This window comes from Chrysemys picta, chromosome 1 (genome assembly GCF_011386835.1).
Source record: "Chrysemys picta bellii isolate R12L10 chromosome 1, ASM1138683v2, whole genome shotgun sequence".
In the NCBI taxonomy this organism is placed as follows: Eukaryota; Metazoa; Chordata; order Testudines; family Emydidae; genus Chrysemys; species Chrysemys picta.
The window spans coordinates 91,517,508-91,533,276 of record NC_088791.1 but is presented as its reverse complement, the minus strand read 5'-3'; the positions used below and the strand labels follow the sequence as shown (position 1 = coordinate 91,533,276).

At 50.6% G+C, this 15,769-nt stretch overlaps 1 protein-coding gene across 9 annotated transcripts in view; it reads left to right on the top strand.

Moving 5' to 3' along the window:
- Nucleotides 1-15,769, top strand: part of SEPTIN3 (septin 3) — a 52,279-nt gene that overhangs the window by 15,334 nt on the left and 21,176 nt on the right. The window contains exon 1 of one of the 9 annotated variants that reach the window (XM_065562951.1): nucleotides 7,297-7,317. The exons of 7 other annotated variants lie outside the window; for them this stretch is intronic. The gene's annotated coding sequence lies outside the window, so the exon portion shown is untranslated. Of the gene's footprint in view, nucleotides 1-7,296; nucleotides 7,318-12,389; nucleotides 12,471-15,769 lie in introns of those variants that run through there. One more of the 9 variants, XM_065562947.1, reaches the window with a different exon arrangement.

The following is a 15,769-nucleotide window of genomic DNA, read 5'->3' as shown; positions in this document are numbered from 1 at the left end:
CAATGGGAATGTCCTGTTCTAATCCCCAAGCATCCAAGTGGGACTCAGTGGGCAGGCAAGGAAACCCAGACATGGATGCGGGCCCTTAGGCTGACATGGGATTGGAAACCCATACTCCTGGGCTCCAGGGCAGAGCACTCTCCAGGCTGCCTCGTGGCACAACTGTGCAACAAACCCTTTGGGGCATGAGGGTGGGAGACAGAGTGCAGCCAAGAGCTTGGGGGCTCTGGGGAGATTGGCAGCATGGAGAAGAGAGGTGTGTGCTGATGTGGGGCTGAGGGGCAGGCATGGGAGAGCATAGCTTCCTCCTGAGGACTGGCCCAGGGGTAGGACATGCTCGGGGGGAATGCCCCAATGGTGAGATCTTAGAGACACAAGGTGGGTGAGGTAATATCTTGTATTGGACCAACTTCAGTTGGTGAGAGAGACAAACACTGGTGCTTACACAGAGCTCTTCTTCAGGTCAGTCCTGTCAGAGCATGGAACAGCTTTCCAAGGGAGCCCCGGTTGCCTAAGCCATTTCAACCTAGAGAATCGAGAACCCTCGTACTGCAGCTGAGGTGGAGTGGGGGAGATGACCTAATAGTTCTTCCTCCTTTCTAGTTTCTGTATTTTCAGTGAGGCTTCAGCGTGCTAGATTTCACTGCAGATTGGAGAGAGATGGGCTACGGTCTGGCCCTGGTAAACCGGGTGGTTATTAAAGGCATATTAAGGAAGGCTGGGTTTGGGGAGAATGTAGCAGCCCCGAAGAGCTGGAATAAGTCTCTCTGTCCTACTTGAGATACCCTTGTCCTTAGTGGGGGGGGTGGGGGGGGGGAAATGAACTGATTTGTGGCCTCCTAGTCTAATGATTTAGATTGGATTGTCCTGCACTATACATTGTTTGTATTGTACGGACGTACATGCTGGAATAAATGGCCCCCTGGTAACCCTGGGACCTAGATAAAAATGAAAGGCATCTCTTCTAAAGCTTAGACAAGCGAGAAAAAATGATTAACTATGACATTTCTCTAGGTCTGAATTAACAAATGTTAATGTCTGCAAACCACATGGAGATTTGGCTTAAACAATAGCCACTCGCTTTCTCAGGGGCATACACTAATGCGTGGAGGGCCAGATTCTGATTTGCACACTAAGAAGACCCCTTTATTCCACCCTGGCAGTGTAAAAAGGGCCTTAAAGTGTGTGTAGGTGTAATTACGTTGCCAGGGCAGTGTAAGGGAGCTGTAGTGTAAATGGGAATCTGGACTATTGGGAGCTTTGCCCTTGGCTTCAGTGTCAGGATCAGGCCCTTATTGAGTGGAAGGAGATATACAGTAAAGCTATAGCTGTATTGCCTGAGTAATAAATAGCAGTTTGTTCCTAGAGGCTGGATTCTTTGTGATTGAATGTTTCCACCCCTCACTCCTTTTGCCATTCAGACAAAGAACAGGAAGGCGGGGGGAGGGGATAAGGAGCCTTTCATATCTAGGTTACTGGTTCTAATCTTCCCCTGGGGCAGTGATGATTGAAAGTCCTTACCATCTGATCTCTGTTCAGCAGCCTATGTGTAATGAGTTTGTGGGGCTACATCCAGCTTTGGGTGGCTGCTGTAAATATAACAGTGATGGACATGCTAGATGAATGAATATTAATTATGTTGAATAGCAGCAGTCACAATTATTCATTATTAGCACTTATGTAGTGCTTTTCATCCATAGATCTCAATGTGCTTTAAGTGTCACGGTCACAGGGCTAGCTGCACCTCAGTCCCCTTTCCAGTCCCTTTGATTGCACCCCCTCAGTGTTCAGCCTTGTGCCCTTATCTATCCTTGAGGGGCATCTTGCAATTCTCCCTCTTGGACCGGGATCTGGGTACAACACCCCGTCACCGTGCAGGTCTGACTGGACACCTGCATCTCTTCCCTTGGGGAATCGGTGCTATAGTGACCAACAGCCTTCTTATAACAACTATGTTTATTAGGCCTCTCTCACCAATAGAAGTCTCACTCACCTTGTCTCTCTATGTTTATTAGCACATGGAACAAAGCATTAGAGAAAAGGATGTAAAACAAAGAGTCAACATGTATATTTGGTCTTATCTAAGCCTATACTTCACTAACAATTGAATGCAAGAGGCTTCCCCCTTGAGTTCCAGAAAAGAACAGACCCAACTTCCATTTTGTTGGAAAACCAAGGAACTCTTGAAAGCCAGGCTGGTCCCAGCTTGTGTCTCAGGGCTTGTCTACACTGGGACAGTCAGGAAAGCTAAGGTGAACTAACATAAGGTGTGAGGTTAAAGCACATTAGTTCAAGTGCATTTAGTTTCTGTGTGGATGCTCTCATTCAGAAGGAAAGTGGCCTTAGTCCTCTGTAGCTTAATCCACAGTGAACTAAAACCACTTTCCTACTCAAACTAGGACAATCCCAGGTAGCAGGGATGTCTAGTCTCCTGCTGCAGCTCAGGAACAAGGTGCAGTGGCAGCACTTTGTGGGCTCGGAGACAACATGATATTGGGGAGCATCTGGGTGAGGACTGATGGGCATTGGCAGAGCTGCAGGGATGCCCATGACTGGGATATCAAGGAGAAGGAGTAGCAGGGTAAGCAAAGGGAGCAGGAGAGCTGGCTGGTTGAGCTCTGCATGTTTCATCTGATATCTGGACTTTCCTGGCTGGCAACAGCTTTGAGAAAGCTGGAAAAAGACGACAGCAGCCTTGAGGGATGCTTTGTCAGCATAAAAATCACAAACTAGTTGTGATGTGCAGAAGAGTGACTTCCAGCTGAGAAAATCTCAACTCACCAGCTATTGCCTCAACCTTGGGGCTACTGCAGCCTTTCTTTTGTATAAAGAGATAAGAATTGCTAGGCTGCGTCAGACCAATGGTCCATCCAGTCTCCTGTCCACTCTGCACACCGGACTAATGTTGGATGCTCCAGAGGAAGGAGCAAATAACTTATAATGCACCTTCTCAGTTTAGAAAAGCAGGGAAGGGTGATTTCTTCCCGACAGCCCTTTCCCCTGCAGGCAAGGATTGGATGAAGGCTAAATGGATCTTGGATCCACCAAATGTTTGGGTTTCTCTTCCTCACCAAAGCTGTAGGAAGCTGTGTGGGCTGGAGCGCAGGACTAAGCATCAGGAATCCACGAGTCCTGATCCTGCCTTTGCCACTGACTCACTGGGTGGCCTTGGCAAGTCATGTGTGAGGGACTTTTCAAAGGGCTCCTATGAGTGCTCTGGAGAAGACTTGGGCCCTCAGACAAAAGGGATGTTTTCAAAGCAGAGTGTGGGCAGTGCCGGTTCCTTGAAAATCTGCTCTTGGTACTGGGGTGCCTAAACTACACTGGGTGCTCAGGTTCGGCCTGGTGCTCAGCCACGCTGGGGTTATCGAAACCTCACTGCAATATGATGCTTGGCTCTCCGGGCACAGCTATTATCCCTGGCTCGGAATGTCCTTGCCTCCTTCCCCTGTCCCCCAGCTTCAAGGTTCACTCAAGACATTTCTGCAATCCTCTCATCAGGCGCCCATGGCTTGCTGTGACAGCACAATGACATCAGCAATACTAGCCAATCAGGGCCCTAACTGGGCTCCCAGGTTGGGACTAGGCATAGAGCTGGTTGAAAGTTGGAATTTCTCATTTGCAGGAAATGTTGACATTTTGAAATGTCTTTTCTTCTGATCTGGAATCAAAACCAAATATTTCTGAAATTTCCCACAAGACAGAAAATCTGAAAAATGTCAGTTCTGGGAAATTTGAATTTTGTTTCCAAATTTCCTTTTTATTTTTATTTTATTTAAAGGTTTTTTTCATTGTTATAGTTTATTATTTATGCATTCAGTCATGCCATGTTGGTAGTAATATGCATTGCTACAGGCATATTATATGACATCATAGCTGAAACTTTCAAAGTGTTACACTGTTTCATTGCAACACAAAGAGGAGTCGCTTTGCTCGAGAAGAGCAGAGGTTCCAATAAGTACTAAGTAGCAGCTGCCCTTAATGAGTTTAAAATAAAATAAAAATAGAATATTTAAACTATTCTATGATGTCATACCATGACACGTATATCCAGACACCTCTTTCACCATGTCAGCCTCAGTGTTTCTCCCTCTGGCAGGGGGATGGGATGAGGGAGCTGGAGTAGATCAGTCCTACTATGGAGGTTTTTAATTCTTAACTTTGGTTTATTCACAGTATTTACAAGGTGGGCCTCAGGGCTGACCTGAGTAGTTCTCGTAAGCAAAAAACCCCACAACACAAAAGAAATACATCTCCTTGCCTCCGCCTGAGCACTGCTTGTTATGCTGGCTTCTGGTGGCCAGCACTTCCCCAAACAGAAGTACAGGGAGAACAGTTCTTTTCTCCCTGCTGCCACTTGTTTCTTCTCTCTCTTCCCCATTTCACTGGAAAGGGGATGTTTATAAAGGTTGCCAGTGGGTCCTAATTGGACTCAGGTGTCTCTAACTAACCTGAGGTAACCTTTTTTTCAGTTCCTAGGAACTTCACAATTCTAGGATGGATATATCTGCCTTCCACCACTCTTACAGTGGGGTTGGAGGGCAGGGTGTCTGACTGGCTGTGGAGGTGGACGGGGCTACTCCGGTGCCTCTCCCTGTGAGGGAGGGCACTGGTTCTCAATCAGCTAGTCCTGTCCAGCATGGACAGGCATCGGCTCGACACCCTGGTCCCAGCCCCGGGATTCCTGACCGATATTCAGAAGCTGGTTCTGGAGTTCTTTTGGCCAGGACTGCACTGGGTCTCTGCAGGGGTTCTCCATCTCCCCCTGGAGAAGGGAGGACAGGGCCTGACATGTCTGTGCACTCAGGTCCATGTCTTCGCCTCCAGGCTCTGCAGAGACTCCTCTGTGGTGCAGGTACTCCAGCTTGGAGCACGTTGGTGCACGCCTTCCTGCGCTGCTTCCGAGGGCTCTGATATGACTGGCAGCTCCTTTATCTCCATCCAAGAGGTCTTCCAGGAGACCTCTCCAGGCTGCCGGTCTTCTACAAGGACCTCCTCCGGACCTGGAAGCTGTTTTCAATGACCAGGTCTGTGGCGGCCACCGTGGGGGCTGATCTCCTCGCGGAGCCCCTGCTACACAACCCCCAGCTCCGTGTGCAGGTGGCAGAGTTCCCCATGGTGCGCCAGAGGTTGGTCCTGGCAGAAGTCACCAGGGTCGGAGACCTCCTGGACTATGACCGGGGAGACTAGGTGTATCCCCTGATGCTCACTCAGCACGTGGGACTCTTCACCCTTCATAGTCCCCGGCGCATACTTCAGGAGGTGAGGACAGCCTTACTGCCCGCTGCTCGGGTTTACCTTGACTGGGTCCTGTGGGAGGGTACTCCTCACCCACCCTGCACCCCGGGCCCTCCGGACCTTTCCATCAGGCCTCTGCCCCATGAGTCCTTCTGGTTGTCCCACCCATACACCGGGGAGCCGGCTGCACGATTTGCAGCCGGTTCACTTCCAGACCACGCCAAGGAAACATCTGTACACACTCATGCTTCTCATCCTTCATTTCCTCACCCTTGTGTCCCACCCCGATACGAAGTGGCAGGACCTATTGCCACCTGTTGAGAGTGAGGAATCCCAGTGGGCCAGACTATATTCCACCCTAGTCCCAAGGCCTGCCAGGGATATTAGTTGGTGGCTCCTTCATGGAGCCGTGAGCACTGGCATGTACTTGGAGCGGTTCACCCCCATCCCCGACATCTGCCCCTTTTGCGGCATGAGGGAGACCCTGGTGCACGTATATCTGGAGTGTGCCAGGTTGCAGCCCCTGTTCCGGCCCCTGTTCTGTAACATCCTTTTACATTTCTGGCTACACTTTTCCCCTCACCTTTTCATATACACACACTCTATCTGTGGCCCCACAAAGTCACGGGACCTCTTCGTCAACCTCCTCCTGGCGATGGCCAAAGTGGCCATCTACAATACGTAGAAAGGGGGCTGGCTGATGGGGTTCTTTGCAACTGTGGGGCCTATTTCCGGTCCTCCCTCCATTCATGTATCCAGCAGAGTTACTCTGGGAGGCACCCGTTGGCTCCCTTGACATCTTCGAGGAGCAGTGGGTGCTGTCCGGGATTCTCTGCTCGGTGTCCCCTTCAGGTTCCCTTTCTTTGACCCTTTGACCTTCACATCTGCCCCTGTTACATTTTTGGTTTCCCCCCGTAATTATTCGAGTTCCTGGACCTTGTGGATCCTCCCCTAAGGCTGCGGAACCCAATAGGACCACTCTTACAGCTGCCAGGTCTGACTTTATCAGCAGTAGTGCAAATTATTATATTATGCACTGTTCCCACCGGCATGTCATGAAATAATGTAAACATACAAATAAAATACAAATGGAAAAAAAAGAAACAAAATGTCAAAATGCAGAAACAAAAATGACAAATTACAAAACATTTTTCCAGAATGAAGATATTTTCACTTCAAAATATTTTTTCTGCAAGAATTTTCCTTGGAATATACACATTTTTTTTAATATATTTTGATTTTTGACAAAAATGGCCTTGTCTGTCAGAAAATGGTTTTGATGGACATTTTCCAACTAGCTTTGATTGGGAGCTCAGGGGGCTTTCAGGGGGGTGTTTGGTTGCCCTCAAGATGCCTGAGCATACAGAACCAGATCTTGAAAGATATGTAGGAGCTTAACTCCCACTGGAAGTTGGGCTTCTAAATACCTTTGAAGACCTGGGCCACAGAGTGCCTGGCAAGATTTTCAAAGGTGACTGTGAATTTCCTGGGAGTTCAGAAATATCCATTAGGTTTATATTGGCATGTGTAAATCACTAGTTTACATATTCTAGTGAAGCTGAGGCACCTAGATGTGAGCAGTTTAAAAGCAGCCTATTTTCAGATGCAGTTGGGGAGAGACAAAACCCACAGCATCTGGGGCAGGTGACCAGGGGGATGACAGAGAAAGGGACATGGGGGGCGGGACAAAGTAGCAAAAAATGCTCCTGATCCCTCTCTGCCCACCCCCTTTTCCCATCTCCGTGGGCTCAGGCTATCAATGGGGTAAGTGCTGTGGGGGACAATGGCAGGACACATGGGTTGTGGCAGGGTCCTGGGTATCTAGCTACCATGGCTATGAATACCTTCTTTGCATCACTATAGTGGGGTAGTGACCCCGCTCCGGCCCCGAAGGGGTTACCCTGGGAGAGAGCTGGGGCGGCAAGCCAAAGATGAGGCTGATTGGGGAAGCAGCCACAGCTGGGGCCATGCCCCAATCAGGCCACAGCGGGCCCTATAAAAGGCTGTGTGCCAGGAGCACAGGCAGTTTCTCTCTAGCTGTGGAGAGAGATGGGCCTGGCTGCTTGGGAGCTCAGCAGGGTATGTCGAGTGGAGCAGGGCTGGGGAAAGGCCTGGGGAGCTGCAGGCCTTGGTAAAGGCCAGGAAGGGTACTGGGGTTGCAGAGGTGCAGCTCAGGGTAGGCAAAGGTAGCAGCTCCAAATCCCCCTTGCTGAGGATGAGTGGTATAGACTGCAGTCTGCCCCAGTGAGCGAGGACTAGATGGTGACTGGCAGTAGCCACTGAGATGAGGTGGGGGTAGAGGGTTGGGGGATCCCCTGGGTGGGGAGACCTAGAGAGTGGGGGGCACTGCCAGGGGGTGACACCCAAGGTAAAGGGGAACTGGGGTCTGGGAGGGACATGGGGGGGCCTGAGGCAAGCGGGTTACCGGCCGGCAGAGGGCGCTCCAAGACTGGAAAATCCCTGGATGACCAGCAGCAGGTGCCGTGCCGCCGAGTTGTCGCCCACTACAATCAGATACAGCTACCTACTATAGACCACCAAATCAAGAAGAGGAGGTGGATGAGGTATTTCTAGAATAAATAACAGAAATACCCAAAACACAAGCCCTGGTATTAATGGGGGGCTTTAACTACCCAGACATCTGCTGGAAAAGTAATACGACAAAACACAACATTTCCAGTAAGTCCTTGGAATGTACCAGGGACAACTTTTTGTTCTGGAAAGTAGAGGAAATAAACAGAGGGCTAGTATGTTAGACTTGATTCTCACCAACAAGGAGGAATTGGTAGTGGATCTGAAGATGGGAGGCAATTTGGGTGATAGTGATCATAAAATGATAGAGGAAAGTAATGAGTGAGGGCAGCAGAATAAAGACCAGGGGCTTCAAAAAGTAAACTTTAACAAACTCAGAGAACTGGTAGGAAAGGTCCCATGGGGGAAAAAAAATCCAAGGGGAAAAGGAGTTCGAGAGAGCTGGCAATTTGTCAAAGAGACCATATTAAAGGCAAAATTGCAAACTATCCCGATGCAAAGGAAAGATAGGAAGAATAGCAAGAAGCCAATATGGCTCCATCAGGAACTCTTTAATGATATGAAAATCAAAAAGAAATCCTGCACCATGTGGAAACATGGACAAATTGCTAAGGAGGCGTACAAAAGAACAGCACAAGCATGCAGGAACAAAATCAGAAAGGCTAAGGCACAAAATGAATTACACATAGCCAAGGATGTAAAAGGCAATAAGAGATTCTTTAAATACATAAAAAGAAAGATGAAGGAAAGTGTAGATCCTCTTAATGAGGAAGGAGAGTTAATAACTAATGGCATCGAGAAAGCTGAGCTGTTTAAAAAGGTTATTGGTGACCAGATACTTGACACAATTAATATAAACAACAAGGGGAAAAGAATCCAAGCCAAATTAGGGAAAGAACAGGTTAAAGATGAGTTAGATGTATTCAGGTCAGCAGAGCCTGATGAATTGCAGCCTAGAGTCCTTATGGAGCTAACTGAAGCAATCTCGGTATCAGTAGGAATTATTTTTTAACTCCTGGAGGACAGGTGAGGTCCCAGAAGACTACAGAAGGGCAAACATACTACCGATCTTTAAAATGGGGAACAAAGAGTACCAGGGAATTATACACCAGTCAGCCTAACTTAGATACCTGGAAAGATACTGGAACAAATTATTAAACAATAAGTTTGTAAGCACCAGGGCCGGCTTTAGGCCGATTCAGCTGATTTGGCTAGGGTTACCATTCGTCCGGATTTACCCGGACATGTCCTCCTTTTCGTGCTAAAAATAGCGTCCGGGGGGAATTTGTAAATAACTCACAATGTCCGGGATTTCCCCCCTCCCCCCCCGGCAGAGCAGAGCGAGCGGCTGGGAGGGCTGCAGAAAAGTCCCGGGCTGGATTCCGGAGCAGCTTCCTCCTCCCTGCATTCTGAGCCGGCAGCTCCTCCTCCTGCAGCCCAGTCCGGCAGCACTGTGCAGGGCCAGGGACCGGGTTTTGTTGTGCTGGGGAGCTCAGCCATGTGTCCGGCTGGCACAGAGCCCAACACCCTGTTCTGAGCAGCAGGGTAAGGGTGCCAGGGAGGTTCTGGAGGGGGCAGTCAAGAAATGGGGGGGGGCTTTTTGGGGGGAGTGGAGAAAGTTTTGGGCAGTCAGGGTACAGGTAGGGGGTAGGGTCCTGGGGGGCAGTTGGGGGGGGTCTTAGGAGGGGGCAGTTAGGGGACAAGGAACAGGGAGTCTTAGGTAGGGGGTGGGGTTCTGGAGGGCAGTTAGGAGCAGGGGTCCCAGGAGGGGGCAGTCAGGGGACAAGGAGCCGGGGGGGGGGTAGGGGGCTGGGAGTTCTGGGGGGGAGCTGTCAGGGGGCAGGAGTGGGGAGAGGGATCGGAGCAGTCAGGGGACAGGGAGCAGAGGGGTTTAGATGGGTTGGGAGTTCTGGGGGGAGCTGTCAGGGGGCAGGAGTGGGGAGAGGGATCGGAGCAGTCAGGAGACAGGGAGCAGAGGGGTTTAGATGGGTTGGGAGTTCTGGGGGGGGGCTGTCAGGGGGTGGGGAGTGGTTGGATGGGGCGTGGGAGTCCCAGGGGTCTGTCTGGGGGTGGGGGTGTGGGTAAGGGTTGGGGCAGTCAGGGGACAAGAGGCAAGGAGGCTTAGATAGGGAGTGGAGTCCTGGGGGGCAGTTAGGGGCAGGGGTCCCAGGAGGGGGCAGTCAGGGGACAAGGAACGGGGGGAGGGTTGGGGGTTCTGGGGGGGCGGGAAGTGGGAGGGGCAGGGGCGGGGCTAGGGCGGGGCTCCTCCCGTCCTCTTTTTTGCTTGTTGAAATATGGTAACCCTAGATTTGGCTGAATTGGGCCCCGCGCTAAGAGGGCCCCGCGCCGCAGCTCTCCACCCTGCCCCCAGCTCACTTCCCCCTCCTCCCCTCCCCTGAACGCTCCGCCCCCTGCTCCTCCCCTGCTTCCCGCGAATCAGAGGTTCGCGGGAAGTCTGAAAAGAAGCAGGGGCGGGCAGGCAGCACCAGGTAAGCTGGGGTGGCGGGGGGCGCGAGAAGGGCTCCGGGGAGGCGCGTCTCAGTCTGGCCCCAGTTCCGGCCGAGCGCGCCGGCCCCAGCGGGTCTGGGCCTACTTGGCTCCAGCCCGGCCCCCGCGGCACGGCTCGGATCCGGCACGGCCCCCTCGGCTCGGGTCCAGCCCGGCCTGGCCCCTGCGGCTCGGGTCTGGCTCGGGTCCGGCCCTGGCAGTGGCCCCCGTGGCTCGGCTCGGGTCCGGCCCTGGCAGTGGCCCCCATGGCGCGGCTCGGGTCCGGCGCGGCTCGGGTCCGGCGCGGCCCGGCCCCCACGGCGCGGCTCGGCTCGGGTCCGGCCTGGCCCCCATGGCTCGGCTCCAGCCGCCGAGCGGCTCCGGTCCGGACCCAAGACTGGCAACCCCGGCCGGAGCGCTGCTCGATTCCTGGGGGTGGAGCTTGCGACAAGCCCCGCCCCCAGGAATCGGGCCCCGCTCTTGCTAAAGCTGGCCCTGGTAAGCACCTAGAGGATAATCGGGTTATAAGGAATAGTCAGCATGGATTTGTCAAGAACAAATCATGCCAAACCAACTTAATTTCCTTCTTTGACAGGATTACTGGCTTAGAGGATGGGTGGAAGCAGTAGATGTGATGTAACTTGATTTTAGTAAGGTTTTTTTACACAGTCCTGCATGACATTTTCATAAGCAAACTGGGGAAATGTGATCTAGATGAAATTATTATAAAGTGGATGCACAACTGGTTAAAGACCATTCTCAAAGAGTAGTTATTATTGGTTTGCTGTCATACTGGGAGGGGGTATGTAATGGGGACCCGTGGGGGTCAGTCTTAGGTCTGGGTCAATTTTCATTAATGATTTTGATCATAGACAGAGAGCATGCTTGCAGATGACCCCAAGCTGGGAGGGATTTCAAGCACTTTGGAGGACAGGATTAGATTTCAAAATGAACTTGAACAAATTGGAGAATTGGTCTTAATTCAACAAGATGAAATTCAATAAAGACAAGTGCAAAGTGCATCACTAAGGAGGGAAAAATCAAATGCACAACTACAAACTGAGGAATAAGTGGCTGGGTGGTAGTACTGCTGAAAAGGATCTGGGAGTTATAGTGGATCACAAATTGAATATGAGTCAGTAATGTGATGCAGCTGTGAAAAAGGCTAATATTATGGGGTTTATTAAAAGGAGTGTTATATGTAAGACACAGGAGGTAATTGTCCCGCTCTTCGTGGCACTGGTGAGGCCTCAGTTCGAGTAGTGTGTTCAGTTCTGGGCACCATACTTTTGGAAAGATGTGGACAAATTGGAAAGAGTCCAGTGGAGAGCAACAAAAATGCTAAAACGTTTAAAAAAACTTGACCTATGATGAAAAGTTAGAAAAAAAAAAAGGGGGCATGTTTAGTCTTGAGAAAAGTGAAGGAAAACACAGAGGAAACAAGAGGTGGGAGGGACTGATTTAAGGGGATAATCTGTCATTTATTATTTAGATTGGAGTAGTGCCCACAATGTGCTGAATGCTTTGCAAAGGCCATGTTCACTGAAGGGAGGACAAGAAGTAATGGGCTTCATCTGCAGCAAGGGAGATTTAGGTTAGATATTAGGAAAACCTTTCTAACTATAAAGGTATTTAAGATCTGGAACAGGCTTCCAAGGGAGGTTGTGGTAGCACCATCATTGGAGGTTTTTAAAAACAGGCTGGATAAAGACCTGTCAGGGATGGTCTAGGTTTAGTTAGTCCTACCACAGTGCAGGGGGCTGGAATTGATGACTTCTTGAGGTCCCTTCCAGCTCTACATTTCTATGATGCTATAAGCATATACATGGCATAGGTAGGATTTCTATCCTTAGAGAGAGCAATGTCTTCCATGCGTACCCACCCTCTGGGAACTACGCTCCTTTAAAGAGTCTCGGGTAGGACACTCAAACATTGACACACGCTCCCTAAATCACTGCCACTTTTGGCCTTAGGGCTTGTCTGCACAGGGAAATTTACCAGCGTGGCTGTGGTGGTATAATTATGTGGCTATAGTTATAACTAAGGCTACATTTATGTCACGGCATCCCTGACTTCCAGAGACCTCCAGTGACATTCTCTGCTTCAGCCCCAGGAGCTGCAGGACTTTGGAGCTGACAGCCAGTGGGGCCCTGGCAGGGTTCCAGCGACAGCAGTGACAAGTGACTGAGCCCCGTGCAAAGTTCCAGTGACAGGTGACAGACTCCTGAAGGGGCCCTCCTCAGGGTTCCAGCGACAGGCGACAGACTCATGCGGGGGGAAGGGGGACGCCTCAGGCAAGCGGCTGGGGTGTCCCATTTTCTCTTTGGGAAATATGGTCACCCTGCAGCTCCCAGCCACCGTGGGCAAAGCGGGAACCCAGCACCACTGTGGTGGGGGAAACCATGGAGCTGCAGCAGCAAAAGTCACAGACTGGTCATAGCTTCTGTGAATTTTTGTTTATTGCCCATGACCTGTCCATGACTTTGACTAAAAATAACCATGACAATTTAGTTATAAATTTATACTGGTATAGTTATGCCAGTAAATTTCCCTGTGTGAAGAATCCCTTAATGTTTGTACAGTGCTTTAAATGAGGAAATGTTAAGCAGTTCCTCAGTCACCCAGACCGGCTCTTCCTCCCAGACCATCTCTGTCTTGAAACACTCCTTGGAATTCTTCCTATCTGTGACTCCTTCCTACCCTGTACACTTATTTTTGCTGCAGCCCATGATGTTGGTCATTGGTGCCTCTGGCCCTTGGCATGGTCTGTGGGCCCCAGATGTCTCCTCCTCCAGAAGCAGTGGCTGCAACATGCCAAATGGTAGTCAGGCCACAAAACTGCTTACTTGCCACTTTGGATTGCCAACTTCCTCAGGTGTGGCTGGGGCAGGGGAGAGCAGAGGAAACAAGAGGTGGGAGGGATTGATTTAAGGGGATAATCTGTCATTTATTATTTAGATTGGAGTAGTGCCCACAATGTGCTGAATGCTTTGCAAAGGCCAGACAAAGGAAGACACTGCCCCTGCCCTGGGAAGCTGGCAATCTAAAAACATACAAGCGAAGTGAGTGGAGTGGTGATAGCCAGGGCCGGCTCCAGCACTTCTGCCACCCCAAGCAAAAAAAAAAAAAAAAAAAAAAGCCGCGATCGCGGCGGCAGTTCAGTGGCAGGTCCTTCGCTCCTAGAGGGAGTGAGGGACCTGCCGCCCCCGAATTGCTGCAGGTGCCGCCCCTCTCCCTTGGCCGCCCCAAACACCTGCTTGTTAAGCTGGTGCCTGGAGCCGGCCCTGGTGATAGCACAACAGCTTACAAGGATCACGACTGTTGTTTTTTTTTAAATAAAGATACTAAATTCTTCTGCTTCCCTTCCAAATTCAACCTTTATGCATTCCCCCCATACCGATTCCCAGTGCTAGTTCCAGTGTGCATATACTCCTCCCTCCCAGCAATCCCACCTGCCATTCAGCCCTCTTCCCTCCATGTATGTGAGCAGTTCATTAATGAGATAAATCAGTGATTTAGAGAAGCAGATGATTTACTATCCCAAGCAGAGCTTTCTCTAACCCAATAAAGAAAAAGAGCCAGAGACTCCATGAAACCCAGTAAGGACTTCACTGTTGTCTCTCTCTTTCACATGGAAGATGGGGGAGAGAGAGATTGAGTCAGCTAGCTTCTTTCTTTGTAGGCACTGCAGAAGTAGTGGGTCTTCAAGCGTACTAGAAATGAGACGATAATGGCCTTGTGGACCAGCTCAGAGAGGGTGTTTGTGCTTTGTGGAGAGGGTGGTATGGAAGAAAGCACAGAGATGTATGTGAGGGGGCAGACATTCCAAGAGGTGGTGGTGCTGAGGCAGTGGTGAAAGTAGAATTCATTTCATACCAGTACACCGAATCAGCTAAAACGGGGAGGCACGTGACCTCCTCATGTGACTCTGCCCCACCACCAGCCCAGGCCCTATGCTCTTCCCCTCCCCTCCCCATGATCCATCCCATGTTACCTGGTGGAGGGAGAGGGGGCTCTGTCCTCCTCCCACTTCGCCGGAGACTTCTCAACCACAGGGCTCTCTGGAACCGCAGTGGCAAAAGGAGCAGACAGTGGCCCCACACCGGCAGCTCCTCCGCTGCGGCTGTACAAGCCCCACCCCCAGCCCTGCCCTCCGGTGGGGCTCCTGTACAGACCCTAGACAGGAGACACAGGCACACAGCTGCATGGAAGGGCTGGGGGTGGTACAGCCATGCTGGAGGAGCTGCTGGCGGCCCCACGTTCTGCTCCTCCTATGTCTTTCCAGTACGCCATGCAGGCTATAAATAGCTTACTGGTACGGCGGACCGGACTGGACCGTCCCACTTGCACCACTGTGCTGAGGTCAGATGATCCGAGTGGCTGTGTTTTGGTATGGGCTGGAAGGGTACAATGTGGGTGTCAGGCTGGCCAGGGAGAAGGAGGTTACAGTGACCCAGAGAGGCAATGATGAAGGCCTGGACAAGAATTTTAGCTGGGTGGACAGAGAGAAAAGGTTAGATCTTAGAAATCTGTGGGACCCTCCCTGGATGTGTTGGCTGAGAGAGAGGGAAGTGATGAAATAATGACAACACCTTGCACTTCCCTTGTCACTTTCATCTGAGGCCCTCAAAGTGCTTAACAAACACTAATGAAGCTTCACAATGTTCCTGTGAGATAGGTGCTATTAGCTCCATTTTTGGCTGAGCTTGCGAGGCCCTACACTGAACTTGTCTGACTGTCTGTCTGTCTATAATATGACCATTTTGAATACTGAATCCAATCGCTTCCCAAGTGTCAGGAAGGTTCTAGGGAGAGAAGGTGGGTGAGGTAATATCTGTTATTGGACCAACTTCTCACCTTGGCTCTCTAATATCCTGGAACCAACCTGGCTACAATATTGTATAAAACAGGGCATGTTCAAGGCATCCACAGCCAGATTTTGTTGAAAATCAGAAAAACCAAAAGCAATGGAGGAGGCACAGAGCCCCTGGCATCTGGTTAGCAGAGCTACTTCTTCAGCCACTTCTGTATTAGCTGATGGCAGCCATTAACCCCTTCCAGCATAACAATACCCCTCCTCTCAGCTCTGCCCATCACCCCAATACTGTGTAAAAATGCTGATACCCTGAAAGAGAAAGAAAGAAAGAAGAAGGTCTACACTGACACGTATATCGGGATAACTTATGCTGTTTAGGGGTGTGGAAAAAACATCCCCCTGAGTGATGTAAGTTACACCCACATAAGCCCCGGTGTGGACAGCGCTATATCGGCAGGAGAGCTTCTCCCACCAACAAAGCTGCTGCCGCTTGCTGGGGGTGGAGTAATTATGTCAATGGGAGAGCGCTCTCCCGCCGGCATAGAGCGGCTACACAGGAGATCTTACAGCGGCACAGCTGCATTGGTACGACTTTGCACTGTAAGCTCTAGTGTAGACATGGCTGGTAGGGACCTTAGTCCAGGGGTCAGCAACCTTTCAGAAGTGGTGTGCCGAGTCTTCATTTATTCACTCTAA